Genomic DNA, 16507 nt, shown 5'->3' on the forward strand with positions numbered 1-16507 from the left:
ATGCTCATTAATGTGTGCACTCACATTATGATCAGAAATCTAATAGCAGAACTTTATCAAACTTTCAGTAAACTCCATGTAATTGGAGAATGTGGGAAGATATGTGGGCATATGATTCCTGATTTCTCATAAAATCCAGAGTTAAGCAAAAAAAAAAGTTGTATTCCTTTATTTTATTTTGGCCATAAGTTTTATAGTGAAGAAACTTGAGAAAGTTCTTTAGTAAAAATAAGTGAATGATGCAATTAAGTATTTGCTTCTAACTGGAAAATTAACACTTACTCTGTAATTAAGCAATGATAACTAGAAGTGCTCTTCAGCATAATTACAAGATGAAATAAGAAATGTCATAGGATAGAAGGTTAACAGATGAGGAGTTTTTTGGCTGGTTTTGGTGGGTCGGGTGTTTTTTTGTACTTGTGTTACTTGTTTATATACGCTACCTTTGGGTCTCATTTCATGTTTTCACAGAATAAACAAGGCTTAGCCAGAAATTGGTAAAGTCCATGAAAACGAAGCAAGCACAACCTCTCCTCTCCACTGGCTGTGCCAGTAGCTGTGGGAGGTAAATAGGCAAATTACTGGCTATTCTGAAAGTTTTCTTGTTGCCAGGTTGCAGTTCAAAACTGGGTTACTCGGGCTATATCAAGTCTCTGGACACAAACTTGCTTGTTATGGATGCTAGCTATCTCTAATACAGAATATGGAAAAATCACAGAAACATAGAATTATAGAATGGTTAGGGTTTGAAAGGACCTTGATCATCTAGTTCCACCCACCCTGCCATTGACAGGGTCACCTCCCACTAGACCACGTCACTCAAGGCCCTGTCCAACCTGGCATCCAACTAGGGGTGAAGCATTCACAACTTCCTTGGGCAACCTGTTCCAGTGCGTCACCACCCTCACAGTAAAGAACTTCTTCATTATATCTAACCTGAACTTCCCCTGTGTAAGTTTGAACCCATTACCCCTTGTCCTATCTCTACAGTCCCTGATGAAGAGTCCCTCTCCGGCATCCTTGTAGGCCCCCTTCAAATACTGGAAGGCTGCTATGAGGTCTCCACACAACCTTCTCTTCTCCAGGCTGAACAGCTCCAACTTTCTCAGCCTGTCTTCATATGGGAGATGCTCCAGCCCCCTTGTCATCCCCGTGGCCTGGACTGGCCTCTGGACTTGCTCCAACATGTCCACGTTCTTCTTATATTGCGGACTGTATGCAGTACTCCAAGTGGAGTCTGACGAGAGCAGAGTAGAGGGGCAGGATCACCTCCTGCTGGTCACACTTCTTTTGATGCAGCCCAGGATACAGTTGACTTTCTGGGCTGCGAGCATGCACTGCTGGCTCATGTTCTGTTTTTCAGTGACCAAGACCCCGCGAAAAGTCTTTAATGCCACATCCCACAGAACTCATTAGTCAGTGATAAGAATGCTGAATGTCAAAGCATATATTTTTACAGAAGATCTGATTTATTCTAAAGCAATCTTGCTATGTATTGATAAAGAAATGGAAAGGCTGGCTACCGTTCAGGTGTTGCCTAAAACAGGTGGAAAGTACAATTATTTGGAAGCGCTATCTTTTACTCTATATCACATCTCCAACGTACTGCAATTGTTAGTAAAATCTTTCTGCCAAGCCCTCCCAGTGAAACTCCTTTCATTATACATATGCTGTTAGAAGTATTCTCAGCTAGCTTTCACAAAACTCTGAAAAGTTCACTGTCAGTTGAAATGTCAGGTTTGCTTTAGAATGTGTAGATGATAAATACTCTTGTAGGAAAAGTAAATGTCTGCTGTATATGTTGGGCTTGCCTTCAGCTATCAGACATTTTAAAACATCTTTAAAGAATATGCCAGAGAAGCATTTAAGTTCTGAAAACATCAAAGTTTGGTAAACATGAAATCTGGCTAGCATGCTTGTTAGAAGTACTCAGCAAAATGAGTATGACTTCTGGTGATCAGTATGTTGTGAATAACATCATTTTCCTCAAATAAACTCTGAAGGAAAAAAAAAAAAAGAGCATCAGAAAAGCCTTTTAAAGTTTCTAATTTCATTCACTAGAGTTTGAACCGTGAGAGTTATTGTAAAGCAAACACAAACTTTTGTCATAAGTGTAAGTTCATATACGTACAAGTAAGCCAGTGTTCTAAAAAAAAAAAAATTACTAAAAGATAACTGATTTGAGAAGCGTAAGATAACTAAGAATGGATGATGGAGTGAATATTAAATATGTCCTTTTCACTTATTAACCTGTATTTTTCTTCTCCAGCATTTAATAACTCCTTTGCTCAGCCAGTAGGGAGTCTGAAAAATATTTTGAAAATAAGTAAGGTATTGCTCAAGCTGAAGAAGAAAAACAAAGGTTGTTGGTTTGGGATTTTTTTTTTTTTAACTGCTATTAATAAATCTGTAATTAATGTTTCATGACAAAGGAAAGTCTTCTGATTTTTCACTGGGAGAATTATAGATAGCTACTTTAGGTACATGGAAAATCTATTCGTGTGCCTCCTTGATGGATCTGCTTGAGCCAATGGGATAGCATCTAAAGTCCTTTTTTTGACCAATTATAGTCCCTTTTTTTCTGTTATTTTTGTCAAAGCAAGTTTTCCTTGAGGGAACGAACTTGTTGCCTTTGCTGAAAAATGAACTAGTCCTCTGACATATGGCTGTAGCAAAATAAGGTTGAAATGTTATATTAGGTTTATAAGAAAAATATATTGAAAAAAATATGGTTAGAAGTAAAAAAAATTATTAACAGATACTCTTGCAGAAAAATTTAGAAAGTAATTTTAACACAACTTCCATTTTTCCTTAAAAAAAAAGAAACATAAAAGAAACCTATAAAATATTAATATATTTTCAGATTTTCCACTACTTAAAAATGAAAAATAGGTTATTTTGAAATAAAAAAAGGAGCTACTTTAATGTACGGGAGGAAGGATCCTTATTTACTAGAAATTATCTGAAGCATCATCAACACTGATTGCCTCAGGGTGTTAAGCCCCTACTTCAATTATAAAAACGTTGAACTTTTTAATCTTCAATGTGTATTTTTGAAGTAAAGTATACCTACAATTTTGCTGCATCTGAAGGCTTGATTTTTTTCCTGGGGGAAAAAAAATGAAAAAATGAGCAGCAGAGACAAAGTGTGATGAACTGACTGTGACCCCCATTCTACATACCCCTGTGCTGCTGGTGATGAGAAGGGAGAGAATTTGGGAGTAAAATTAAGCCTAGGAAGAAGGGAGGGGGGAAGGAAAGTGTTTTAAGGGTTAGTTTTTATTTCTCAATATCCTCTTCTGATTTGATTGATAATAAATTAAATTAATTCCCTAAGTCTGTTTTGCCCGTGATGGTAATTGCTGGGAGTTCTCCCTGTACTTCTCTCTAGCTTTGAGCCTTTCATTATAATTTCTCTCGCCTTTCCAGATGAGGATGGGAGTGATAAAGTGGCTTTGGTGGGCACCAGGCATCCAGCTGGGGTCAAGCCACCACAGGCTTGCAGCATATTCAAAGGCTTATAGAGGGATGGCAGACCAGATGTGTACCTTTTAGGAGTAATCATTAAAAAGGGATATAAAAACTTAGATCAACTAACATAGCTCTAAACTCCCATGTTTTAAAAACTGAATCCTTTTGTGCGTGTTGGCGCTTTCCAGTGCTGGACTGTGTAAATGCCAAAAATGGTTGGAATCATTATAAGCTCAAGGCTATACATAAACATAGAATGGAATCAGTGAAACACTTGTCCTATGAGGAACTCCATAATTAACAGATTTAGGAGGCAAATGCAGTCCAACATCTAATCTGGTATTGAAGAAAATCGCATTTCAGTATGCAAAGTGCTTGCTTCTAACACTTTATATTCAGTGCAGTCTACCTAAATTATAGAATGAAAGTATAATTCAGGTTGGAAAGAACCTTTGGAGGTCACCTGGTCATTGATCTGAACGGTAGACCTGTCCTCCAAGGAATCAGCAACTGCTCAATTTGATGTAAGAGTGGATGAACTGCAAGGCAGGGAGCAGGGGAGCAAAGACCCTCCCACTGTAAACGAGGAGGTCTCAATCAGGTTCATGACCATTTGAGGAACCTGAACATACACAAATCTATGGGACCTGATGAGATGCATCCCAGAGTCCTGAGGGAATTGGCTGAGGTAGTTGCCAAGCCATTCTCCATGATATTTGAAAAGTCATGGCAGTCAGGTGAAGTCCCTAGTGACTGGAAAAAGGGAAATATTGCACCATTTTTAAAAGAGGTTAGAAAGGAGGACTCTGGGAACTACCAACCTGTCAGCCTCCTCTCTGTGCCTGGGAAGATCATGGAACAGATCATTCTAGGAGCTATGCTAAGGCACATGTGGGACAAGGAGGTGATTCAAGACAGCCAGCACGGCTTCACCAGGGGCAAGTCCTGGCTGACCAAACTTTGATCATGGAGTTACTGCATCAGTGGACAAAGGAAGGGCTATGCATGTATATCTCGACTTCTGTAAAGCCTTTGACATGGTCCCCCACAGCATCTTTCTCTCTAAATTGGAGAGATATGGATTTGGTGGGTGGACTGTTCAGTGGATGAGGAATTGGCTGGATGGATGCATCCAGAAGGTAGTAGTCGATAGCTCAATGTCTGCATGGACATCAGTGAGAAGTGGCATCCATCAGAGGTCCATACTGGGACCAATACCGTTTAATATCATCATCAGTGTCGTGGTTTGAGCCCAGCCGGTAACTCAGAACCACACAGCCGCTCGCTCACTCCCCCCCCCGCCTTCTTCCTCCCCCCCGCTCCCGGAGGGATGGGGAGGAGAATGGGAAGAATGTAACTCCCATGGGTTGAGATAAGAGCAGTCCCGCAACTAAGGTATAATACAAAACCACTACTGCTACCACCAATGATAATAACGATTAGTGAAATAACAAGGGGAGAGGATACAATTGCTCACCACCCGCCGACCGATACCCAGCCCGACCCGAGCAGTGATCAGGCCTTCTGGGTAACTCCCCCCGGTTTATATACTGGGCATGACGTGCTGTGGTATGGAATACCCCTTTGGCCAGTTTGGGTCAGGTGTCCTGTCTCTGCTTCCGCCCGGCTTCCCCTCCTCCCTGGCAAAGCATGAGACTGAGAAAGTCCTTGGTTGGAATAAACATTACTTAGCAACAACTAAAAACATCAGTGTTATCAGCGTTGTTCCCAGGCTGAAAGTTAAAAAACACAGCACTGCACCAGCTACTAAGAAGGAGAAAAATGACTGCTATAGCTGAACCCAGGACAATCAGTAACGTAGACAGTGGGATTGAGTGCACCGTCAGCAAGTTTGCAGATGATATCAAGCTGAGTGGTGCAGTTGACACACCTGAGGGACAGGATGCCACCCAGAGAGACTTGCACAAGCTTGAGAAGTGGGCCGATGTGAACCTCATGAAGTTCAACAGGGCCATGTGCAGCGCCCTGCACCTGCTTTGGGGCAACCCCTGGTATCAATACAGGCTGGGGGAAGAAGGGATTGAGAGCATCCCTGAGGAGAAGGACTCTGAGGCACTGGTGGATGGAAGATTGGATATGAGCTGGCAGTGTGCGCTTGCAGCCCAGAAGGCCAATCTTAACTTGGGCTGCATACAAAGGACTGTGGCCAGGAGGTCAAAGGAGGTGATTCTGCTCCTCTACTGTGCTCTGGTAGGACCCTACCTGGGTCTGCAGGAGTACTGCATTCAGCTCTGGAGTCCTCAGTACAGGAAAGATATGGACCTGTTGGAGAGAGTGCAGAGGAGGGACACAGAAATTATCAGAGGGAAGGAACACCTCTCTTGTAAGGAAAGGCTGAGAGAGTTGGGGTTGTTCAGCCCAGAGAAAAGAAGACTCTGGGGAGACCTTTTTGTGGCCTTTCAGTACTTAAAAGGGGCCCATAAGAAAGATGGGGAGAGCAGGGCCTGTTGTGATAGGATGAGAGGTAATGGTTTTAAACTAAAAGAGAGGACATTCAGGCTGGATGTGAGGAAGACATTTTTTACAATGAGTATGGTAAAATATTGGAACAAGTTGCCCTGAGAAGTTGTGGATGTCTCATCCCTGGAAGTGTTCAAGGCCAGGTTGGATGGGGCTTTGAGCAACCTGGTCCAGTGAAAGGTGTCCCTGCCCATGGCAGAGAGGTTGGACTAGACGACCTTTGAAGGTCCCTTCCAACCCAAACTATTCTATGATTCCGTAATTCCATACAGTGTCTTGCTTCTCTGACAGTTGTTATACAAAAACATGGTCAAGATCACAAGATTTCTGCAACTACTTGTTACCTGATGAATGTATTTGTCTGGGGAAAAGTGCAGGTGGTTGAAGCCCATCCTGTATCCCTTAACCACATAAATTAAAACTAATTAGAAACAGGAATTAATGCTCTATACAGAAGATGGTAAATTAGATAGCTGTGGTTCAGTGTCTGTAAAACTTCTAGGTTTAACTAATCAACTTCTTTTTAAAAATAATATCCTGAGAGGAAGAAAGGTTTAAGGAAGATCAGCAAAAAAATGCTTGTAGCTGCCTTATGGAAATAACTCAATATACGCTTCACGTTGTAAATGAGATGATTGCTTTGGGAAGGAGGTATGCTAGATTTCTTGAGTATCATGAAGAGGGTACAAAGGGATAGACAAGAACTAGGTTCAGAACAGGAAATAGTTAAATGTTTCTTCATGATAAGGAGAGCAAATATATGGAATTACTTGCCAAAGGACACTGCTGATACAAAAAGTTTATGTGGATGTCCCCTTGAAGATTTTTCCATCTTAAGGCACCTAAGTAACCATGTATGAAATGTTAGGTATAAAGTTTATTACTTGGGACTTCCCTGCCAATAAGGTGATGACAGAATGAAGCAAAAATTGACACTTCTGCCATAGCAACAGGATGATGGAGTGACAGTTGTGAACAGAGTGCCAACTGGTGTGCAGCTGGGACAAGATCTGTCATTTGGACTTATCATATGGGGAAGTAGTCTCAAAGGGGAAAACCGTCTTTCACATACCTCCTTATTCAGAGTATGACACCAGTGCACTGTGAGAGGGATGACTGACACCAGGACAGGCCAGCCCTGAGAGATGCCAGGCCCTCTAGATCACAAGAGCTTTATGGTGAGATGGTAGCTGTTGTACCATTGCAAGGAGGACGCAGGGAGAATCACAATGCACAATCCAACGATACCTGCTATGTGGTCTCTTGCAGGGATACACAAGGGACTATTGCCTGGGTACGGATGGCTTAAGAGTATCTGCATTGCATGTATGTGATGAGTGAAGATGACTGGGAATAATTCCCTTCTTTGCTGCAAATTTTTTCCTGTATAAACAATTAAACAAATTATATGTGAACTGGTATGCCTCATGCCCATTTTGCTCTCCACAGCAATGGTTCGGAGGGAGAAAAAGCAGCATCTGGAGGAGTAAACTTGAAGATCAATAAAACAGAAAAAATGTATCAGGGTCAGGAAATTCCCAGAGCTGAAAACTGCTGGAGTTTTGGAAAGAATCATAAATGTCTCTCCTGTTAATAGTCTTCTGTTAGCACCTGCACACTATCATTGTGAGATACAGGATATGGAGTTAGATAGAACCTTGGCCTGAAGCCAAACATAGCCATTCCTTTATTTCTGAACGAAAAAAAGATGTTAGCTGATTTTATGCAATGCTGATCTCTGAACCACTAAGTACACTTCACTTGTTAATAAATCTGCCATGATATTATCTGTGAAACCTTCCAATACTTCTGTCATAGAAAACTAAAATTTGCAAACCAAGGTCATGCAGAAAATGAAGTAGAATGTCGTCAACACAGTACTCACTTTGTAGAAATCAGTGAATTTTGTGGATTATTATGGGATTATTGTGGATTATTATATTTTATCTCTATACAGTGGGGTTTGAGTTACCTTCCTCTGAACACCAGCGTTGAGAAGTGAAGGCAAATGACTGGACCTCAGTCTGAAGTTTAGCTAACTGAACATCTCATGAGAAACTGCTTGATCTGACATAAAGAAACTGCTGGACATGATACGTAACAGAGGAGGAAGCTGACAAAAGTTGCGGATAGCTCCACTAGGGATGGGTGGATCTCAAAGATGGTTAAAGGGGAATTGTTCAAAATGGCCAAATGTTACAGGCAGCTGAAGGGAAACATACGAGACCTTTGAAAGACCAACAGTGCCTCAGTAACCACGAGTGATACCATTTAAGGAAAAGATGATCCAAGTAAAGGTGTTTGAATACACCAATTCTGGGTATGTTTACTGGGAAGAAGCAAGACCAGAGAAAGAGAAGAATCAAAGTTGATGTAGGAGGAACCAACATGGTGTGAAGGAGAATAAAAGAGTCTGGTTTTGTATAAGCAAGACACTGGTCTGTCTGATCTGAGCCCTGTGCCTGATCACCACTCTCTGTCCTGTCTTATGTGTGGGTATACTCTGATCTACCAGCAGGAGCAGAAGCAAACAGACCTATAGGAAAAATACACTGATACCTAAGTTTTACCAGATTCAGCTTTCCCCAGTCATATGAGCAACCGTAAATGCACCCTGGTTAGAAGACGAAAATTACTGAACAGAAGAAAAATGTCTGCTGAAAATACTGTCAGAGCAACTACCTGCCAGCCTGGGAGCTGTGAACTTGGGAACTAGGGCTGAGAACCAGAAGCATCCTTGAAAAGTGCAGCTGCTGTCTTTGAAGTACAGCTGGGTACCGAAAAACCGGAGGCATCCTGAGATACCATTGATACGCATAAAACTGAGGAACTGTAATGGCAACTTATCATCTGAAAACAGGGAAACAGTCTGGGAAAATAAAATTGTTCTGAAAGAAAAGAAAATATCATCATCTATTGGCTGTTACAGGTGAAAACATACCTTAAACAGGCTGATTTCACCACACTATCTTTTATGAAATCTTGGGCCCTCACGAGGCACACCTGGCTGACTCCAGACTCTGTGAATGTGGACCACCTTTGAAGTGAGATTCTGTCTCCTATTTTATTGGTCCCACCTCTGGTTCCACTTCTGGGCTTGATTCAGCTTTTTGTCCCATCTTTAGAATGGTTGAGTCCCTCTCTGGGATAGGTTTGTCCTCTGCTTCAAGGTTTGTCTCCTTCTGAAATCTCTGAAATTTCTTGATACCAGTATTATATACATCCATACAAGTAATCTATCTGCTGTTATATTGCTGATAAGTAGCTTCACTACTGGTAAGTTTATAGTAACCTGGAATGGTGTATTCTCACCTGTTGTTGCTGTTATTGGTTGTTGCTATATTACTGATTTCTGCTATTATTGACTGCTGCCGTACTATTGATTGATATTAGATTACCAATTGCTGATAACAATTTTAATAGCTCTATATATATACACACATACTTACTTTATTAAGGTATGCTTACTGTATGGTACATAGGTATACTTACTAGTGGTGATCTGGGGCATATTTGTAGTAACCTGTAATAGAGAAATTCAGAGGATAAAGCCTCTGTGTCCTTGTGTATTATGGCATCCTACAAACCCACAGTTCCAGTCTCTTACATATTAACGGACTGGGTAAGCCTTTTGGCCATGACACTCAGCCAAATAACAGTCCTCAATCCGAGGAAAGTCAACAAGCTCTCCCTGCAGCCCAAAGCCTGGATGGTACTATTCTTCCTCCTGAGCAATATCTGTGGTGAAGAGTCTGAAGAACCAAGGAATGGCTACTCTGATCTCTCACTGCCACTGCTGCCCAGTCCCATGCTGTTGGTAGCAAAATTTCTGGGCTTCCTTTGCAAACCATGCTGCACAAAAATAACCTGCTAAATATTTAGTCTAATCTAATGTGCAATTTATCAGGTAAATAGGCATATGCTATGTCATCTTATGTTGTGTCTTGTCACATCTTATTCTCTTTCCTGGTTCTGTACTCCAGCAGATGACCAGAAGCATGATACTCACAGATCAGGAATGAATAAAAACATCTGAATGTGCAGGACTTTTTCCAATCATGAATTACACAGCTGGCTACAGAAGTCTTTAGAGGCTACCAAAAGCTGATAACTAGTTTTACTAAAAACAGCAACCTGGCTTTAGGAAAAACAAACAATAAAAATGAAATAAAAATGTGAACAAAGGATTTAAAACATAAATAAACAATAAAAACAAAGAGACTTCAAAAACCTGTGGTTAGTTTTCCAAATGTGTTTGTATGAGTATTATACTACGCAATGCATTTTTAATATATTTCCTAAATGTGCTCAATACTTAGTTACAGTGAGTCACACATAGCACACCTGATTCGTAGAACTCATTAAAAACTCGTCAACAAAGTTTTAAGTTTGACAAGCAGGTATTCTTTATTGCTTCGCCGGAGAACATGGGGGATAGCTCCTCCTAGTATGTTCTGTCCGAGCATCAATCAAACCATGATTATATTGTCATTAGTCATACATATTCATTATATTGTATACATACTCATGAAGTTGTTTATACATGACATCACATTCCTAGAACATTCTTCCCGCATGCACACTTTATTATGGTAGTGGTCTTTGGGACCTTTGGTGGTCGTTTCTTCATCATCTTCCTCTTCATCACCTTATCTTTTCCTTGAATTCTCGTTCTGGTAGTCTTTGAGGTCTGCGCAGAAAATAAGTGCTTACGCCAGTTTAATTAGTTCTGTAACACTGCTGACATAAGTGAGTGACTTCTCGTCCTTCTACTTATCAGTTAACTTCGCTACAGCACATCCTGAACATCTGCTAGTTTCAGACACTCTTTATCTACAGTCCTGTTTTGCTTACAATAGATTTTGTGCGAAGGTCATAAGATTCTAAAACTGTCAGCTACAACGATTTATCTTATACAGTGATCCTTATTATGTTCTTTTGGTTGGGCTTTTTAGGTTTGGAAAGTTTTGTTGTTATGTACAAAGCCACCAAGCTTGAAGTTACTTAAAACTGAATTTTCTTGTTTACAAAGGATTATATTTGATTTTGTACTTCCTTGTCTCAACACTACAACACATCTGAAACCTTCACCTGTTGAGTCAAAATATTTCAGATCCTTGCTGTAAGTGTATCATAGCCTGCATAACTTAATGGAGGGAGTTCCTCACATGTGAAATAGCAGGGGAGAAAAGAAAAACCAGGGAAAAGAAAAGGAAAGAAAAGAGAAATAAAATGACAGGTATTTTAAAGCCTGCCAAGGGAAAGGCAGGGATGTGAAAGTATCCAGTGTATTTGCATAAAAGACATTCACATTTCCCTGAACACTGTATTCTTCACTAGCTCAAGTGCCGTGATCACTCTTCTCAGCTGCATCCTGAATTATATAAAGACATCTTTGTACCACACAGCCTGCACCAACTTGTCGATGGCCACCACTTATGTCTGTAGATAAGAGAACTACCTTATCTCAAGAGGTAGTAGTGTTCATGAACACTTGTAGCAACTGATACATTTGTGCATATGCTCATGGAAAATTGTATTTTGTATGTAATATCAGGACAATATCTAATTGTACTTTTATGCAATATTAGGACAATAGATTTCTACATTCATGCATTGACTTTCACAGAAGAACAATTCAGCATCTCTGCTAATACATACTACCCACACAAAGTCATTCCTCTGGTCAGCTTCTCTTACCTGCTGGAGACTGTAACCAGGCAAACAGCAGACAGACACTGGAGGATCTGCAGCAGGTAGAAGGAAAGCACTTAGCACTTCTTCATGTCTTCTCAACATATCTCCATTCACAGGATGGACAATACACAGCTATAAAACTGCTGCATGTCTCACACACTTCAAAACACTATGTTTGCCCTCTCTAAGAGGAAAAGTGTCATTCCAGGCAACCAGGAGAAACAAACAGGTGATCATTATTGTAAGCAAAAAGTCTTAATTTTTTTGCCCATATTGTGGATAGTCTCATAACCACCTCAGCAAGTATGGGATCAACTTTTTTTTATTGGAGGGTAATTCTTCATCCTCATTTCAGAAGCCTTATGCTGTAGGTGGGCTTTTTCTGTAGTCATGGCTATATCATAACTAAGAACAGCTGGCAGGTAGGCAGCAAAATCTCAGCACAGACCCATAGCGGGGTGCATTGTACCAGCTACAAGATGCCTATATTCTGTGTGCTGGATTCCTTGTGCTTGTGCAAGACAGGCAATATATGTATCTTTTAAGATGATATGCCCACTATGGAAGAACAAATGAATACTGCCCCTGTACAATCCAGGAGTTAGTGTGTTGGTGTGGGAGGAGGCAAAGACATAGCAGCACAGATGTATCACCGCCAAAGCAAAAGTATTTCAATATCAGTAGACATCCGGTTTTAGTCTATTGAACCACACTCACAGTATCAAGAGGGGCAAACAATTTGGATCGTATGTAGAACTATAATGTAATATAAATATATTTAACCACATCATTTCAGAAAAAAATACATGCAGAAAAATAATTCACATTATAATGGGATGAATTATCAGTCTTTGTTCACTGCACCATCTCACTTCACAGCCTCATCACTTATTAATAAGACAAACCTATGTTTCCATTTTTAGGGAGCTATGTTTCACAGAAAAGGTGACAATGGTGCACTTTTTGCAATTACTTTACTTCCTCAGAAAAGCTATGCTAAGCCAATCTTCAGCTAATGCGTTTTCTCCACTGAACACCAGTTGATAATTTTTTCCTTTTCCCTCCTTAATTTTTAACACTCAACTTGCTAAACGTGGCAGGTAACAGCACAGGTAGATTCAGGAAGTTTATTTTTTAAACACAGACTGTTTTTCTGAATTCATGCTTCAGAGCAATCAATCTGAAATTACTGCTTCAGTGTAATTGTTCTTTTAGAACAACAATCCAATGCAATGGCCTCCTAAAGTAATGACATTTCCAATGAAAAATCATTGCTCAAGTCTGCCCTATGAAAGACCCAGATTTAAGGCAATTTGGCAAAAGGACCAAGCTTATAAGGCCTAATTCATTAAAGGAATAACCCTACTAATTCTGGGAATAAGATTAGAGAAAAGGAGAAAACCAAAACAAACACACCTGCAACCTTTATCACAGGCAAGAGAAAAGAGCAAGCCAGCTGGCATTTTTTTTACTACTTCCGTAGTCTTGTTACATCCTTCTGCTTACCAGGATGTACAGTCAGATGTAAACCAGTATTGACAGAAAAAGAACCCTCAAATGACCGCTTACAGAGAGATCCTATCAATTCAGCATTTTCTTTTTCAGAAGGTTGTAGTGCCCTGAAATATATTGGGAAAGTCTGTATGGAGTTAAAATTTATTCACTGTACATAATAGAAGTCTAATATTAAAAATTATCTAAGTAATATAGAAAGGCTTAATCAATAATTCCCTTAAAATTGCTATACATAATCTTTCTATCGTCTACCCTTTCCCTTTGGTGTTGTCTTTAGCCTCCTAATGCTGAGTGCTCTTTATCAAGCAAAGAGGGGGTTACACTGAGCGATCAGTGCCTGAGGATCCCTGCTGGACAGAGTGGGTTGCCCATGGCAGGTATTGCCCCCTTGGCCCGAGTTCAGGTGTTTTGCTTCAGAGTGCTTCTATTTGGCTTTAGGAGGAAATGAACCTTCAGTTCCAGCATAGCACAAAATTCTTCACTTCTGAAAAAAGGTAACTATATAGAGGTACACCTTCGTCAGATCTGCAATCAGATCTTCAGGTTAGATTTGTGCTCAGGAAAACATATAACTAAAGCAGAGAAATATGTGGGTAAAGAGGAATTTATGATGAAGGACTCTGCTAGATAAGGACAGGACATAGTGTGATAAACTTTTGTTCAATAATGCTAGAAAACATCTGAATGACCTTGGAGCTTTTTTTGATGGCATTCTAAGAGCATTTGTACGAAACCAGCTGGAAATATTTTTTACTTTTACTGTAAAAACCCACTTTTGTTCAAATCCTGTGGCTGTATGAATTGTAAATATGTAATGAAGTTATATTATTATTGTCACGGCAGCACATTCTTGCACAGACTGAACACTCATCTTATTTTTGCATGTTTTCAAGATGACTTTTTGAAATATATAGTTATAAAATAGTCATTAGATTGTCCAAGAAGAATGATATTTTTCCTGAATACATGTTTAGTGTTTCTGATTTCTTCATATTGTAGAGGAAAACAGCAAACATATTTTTTTCTCTTTTGCATGTTACAACTTTCAGTGCAGCGAAAAGGAAGAATAGTGGAATGCAAGCAGGCAAAACCATTATCTGGCAAATGTTTGCGTTCCAAAATCACAAATATCACTGAATTATTAAACTGGTTTTTTCTCCCTTAAAAAAAAAAAAAAGAAAAGAAAAAAAAAAAAAACCAACAGGAAAAAAACCAAACCCTGGATAAAGGAAACTATGTGACTATGTCAGATTGCTTACCTGTCATCTAGAATTGCAAAAAAATACATAAAATTCTGAGAACCAAGATGCAAGGCTTGAACTCTGGCACTGTGTAAATGCTGGGCCACTACTGCAACCAAAAATTTAATCATGTCTGAATAATTAGTGCAGAAGAGTCAGATTCAGTTTCTAAGTTGGATATTCTCCAGATCTTACTCTACTTTTCTGTAAGAAAAGTTAGCCATTGCCACTTCATTTCTAACTGACATGGAGTTAAACTCTGTGCAAACAGTACTCTGTATTTTTCCTCTTTACCATATCATCCTATATACTGGGCCTAGTATAAAGTTAGCTACAGCTAAGATAACTAAAAATTGCACAATTTCTACATTCATGAGTTTTGTACTGAATGCACAGAACCACAGAATCAGGGAATCACGGAATGTTTAAGGTTGTAAGGGACTTCTGGCTCAAGCAGGTCCACCTAGGGCCAGTTGCCCATAGCCATGTGCAGAACTATTTTGAAGATCTTCAAGAAGAGAGACTACACAACCTTTCATGGCAATCTGTGCCAGTGGTTAGTCACCCTAACAGTAAATGAGTGTTTCCTTATGTGCACATACTGTGTTTCACATTGTGCCCATTGCCTCTGGTCCTGCCATTGAGTACCACTGAAAAGAGCCTGGTTCCGTCCTTTTTTCACCCTCCTTTCAGGTATTTGTACACATTGATAAAATATCCCCTGAGGCTTCTTTCCTTCAGGTTGAACAGCCCCAGCTCTCTCAGCCTTCCTCAAAGGAAACATACTCCAGACCCTTAATATTAATGTACTCCAAACCTGAAGTGTTAACAATAAATCACGATCCACCCTTTGGACTGACTAAAGGCTCAATTTCAGCTCTTTGGAAATACCTTCAGTAAAGTACAAATGCATTGTTTTAATGATATCTGTAATAAGAAAAATTTGACTTGAAATCTCTGTCTTGTGATAAGTGAAAATCTTTCGCACTTGTTTCTTTCACAGTCTTAAAATGTTCAAAAAACTATTTCAAGCAAATAGTGCTGTTCAGTTTTAAATATTTTGTGCTGATCTCATTTTTGGTTTCCCTTAATGAAAGATAATATGAAGCAATAAATCAAACTATAAAGTGCAGATATTGTCTTCACATAGTTTCCTCTAATACTTAAAGTGAAATTTAGCAGAAAATAATTTAAAAGTTTGATTTATTGATGTTTGGTTAAACAGTAACTCTGAGACAGAGGAGCATGACCCTGTTAGAATGTATGCTCACTTTTGGAAGCCTGGGAGTGGCAAAGCATTTAAAACCGAAATAAAAGGGTGGTGGAATTATTTCTCCTTTAATTAAGCTTCAATGTAGACAAAACTATTACGTGGAGACAACCTTTTGTATTACTAGAATATTGTAACTCAAAAAAAATAGTAAAACTGGACTATCAGAGATGTATAAAAGTACTCACACTGATTATTACAGTCTGGCACTTCATTTCATAGGTACTTAATCACAGAATCACCAAATGGTTGAGGATGGAAGGGACCACCAGGGGTCATCTGGTCCAACTTCCCTGATCAAACAGGGTCACCTGGAGCACATAGCTCAGGATTCTGTTCAGTTGGCTCTGGAATATCACCAGGGAAGGAGACTCCACAACCGATTTGGGCAACCTATTCCAATGGTCAGTCACCCTCTTCCTCATGTTCAGGTGGAACTTTCTGTGTTTTAATTTACACCTATTGTCTTTCATCCTATCACATGTCAACACCAAGAATAGTTTGGCCCCATCCTCTTGATACCATCCCTTCAGATACTTACATACACTGATCAGATGCCCCCTGAACCTTCTCTTCTCTACGATGAACAGGCCCAGCTTCCTCAGCCTTTCCTCATATGAGAGTTGCTCCAGACCCTTAACCATTTTAGTAGCCCTTTGCTGGACTTTCTCCAGGAGTCCCATGTCTCTCTCGTGCTGGGGAGACTATAATAACACATAATAGCCTTTATCTATCTATCTATCTATCTATCTATCTATCTATCTCTCTAAAGTTATCTTTCATTTATTTACTTTTTTTTTCTCGACTGTAGAGCCTGGTCCAATGTTTAAGC

General features: G+C 39.8%; 1 long non-coding RNA gene across 1 annotated transcript; it reads right to left on the bottom strand.

The window, feature by feature from the left end:
- Nucleotides 1–962: 962 nt before the first annotated feature.
- On the bottom strand, nt 963–16250 carry LOC115604228. Its single transcript, XR_003990159.1, has 3 exons — nt 16165–16250; nt 10081–10086; nt 963–972 (listed from the first exon to the last, which is right to left on the bottom strand). It is a non-coding gene; the product is annotated as an uncharacterized LOC115604228 (long non-coding RNA).
- Nucleotides 16251–16507: the final 257 nt, after the last annotated feature.

Source organism: Strigops habroptila, chromosome 2 (assembly GCF_004027225.2).
Source record: "Strigops habroptila isolate Jane chromosome 2, bStrHab1.2.pri, whole genome shotgun sequence".
Classification (NCBI taxonomy): domain Eukaryota; kingdom Metazoa; phylum Chordata; class Aves; order Psittaciformes; family Psittacidae; genus Strigops; species Strigops habroptila.